Source organism: Echinops telfairi, unplaced genomic scaffold, assembly GCF_000313985.2.
Source record: "Echinops telfairi isolate 266 unplaced genomic scaffold, ASM31398v2 ScPeMD7_7469;HRSCAF=8507_0, whole genome shotgun sequence".
Lineage (NCBI taxonomy): Eukaryota > Metazoa > Chordata > Mammalia > Afrosoricida > Tenrecidae > Echinops > Echinops telfairi.
In genome coordinates, this window is record NW_022111372.1 from 94,959,955 (window position 1) to 94,961,333 (window position 1,379).

The window sequence follows — 1,379 nt, forward strand, 5'->3', positions numbered from 1 at the left end:
AACCATGGAATGATTTGCTATATGAATTAATCCCAATTAATAATAATAATTGCCCCAGTTTTTAATATTTTCTACTTTGTTTTCAATTGAGGTTTTGCTCTATTTCATTCTGTCATTGTTATTGGGCCATTTGTATTTTGTCTGGATTTTGTAGTTTTTCTGTAAACTACAATTAGGTAAATCTACAGAAGCAACAATTGGGTGAATAGATTCAGAGGGACATAGCAGGGGAGCCTGGTGGGAAATGGGAAGCTAGCAATGAGTACAAGGAAGAAAAAATGTCCTGGAATTGATTGTGATGATAGTTTTACAACTCATATGAATGTGATTGAACTATTGAAAAGTACATGTGAATTATGTCAGTGAAAATATTAAAAAGAAATGAATTTTTAAAAGAGGTGAGTGAGAAGGAAGGGAAGATAAGAAGAGAAAGATGGCGAAGGAAGGGTAGAAAAGAGTCAAAGGGAAAAGAAAGAGTATGAGAAAGAAGATTATGAACAGGAGAGTTGGAAGCAAGTAAGGAAGAAGGAAGAGAAACAGAAATTGACTCTCCAGTCACTCAAAATGGGCTCAGGTGCCATACTGCCAACTTTAAAAGAATGGCTCTCATTTATTAACTGATTCCCTGGTGCCTGACCCTGATCTAAGCTCTTTACAGATATTATTTTAACTCAGAAATGTCTCCTGATGCATGGTCAGGCATTAATGTCAAATTTTATTTTGTTAGTGTTAGTAACACACATTATCAGTTCTTTCAGGAAAGCTAAGCCCTCCAAAGAACAGACTCCTATTAATGTGCCCAGAGAACCAAGGATAATGACAAACGGACCCCTTTCAGGAAAACGGGAGAGAAAAGCTTGCATGCCTTGCTTGGTCTCAGGTCATTATAAAGAATAGAGTGTAGAGTCAAGGCAATTGGGCTACTGCACTTTATAGTTTCAAAGCTTCTGATCTTAGCAACCCTTTGGGACACAAGACTAATGCACTGTATTCCTTCTACTAAAATGTCAAGTATGCATTTATTAAAGTAATTATCTATTGCATGAATATATGGACTGAACATTAATTCTGAGAGCACATACTGTAATCCGTCTACTATCACTGGGCCAAATCACACCATCAATTTTTCACACAGTTTCAAAGCCAAATTTGCTGTTCAGATACGTAGGAACATCTTGTACTCTTTTAAAGAATTGACACCCTAAGTCAAACCAATCAAATCATAATCTTCTGATGGAAGAGACAAGGGGAGGGAAAGTACAACTTTATTAGCTGGTCATCAAAGAAATGCAGTTTAAAATGCACTGCCTTGCTTATAATACTTTCAAAGATGAGCAAGACTTATAGTATCTGATGTTAGGTAATTCCTATATATTCAC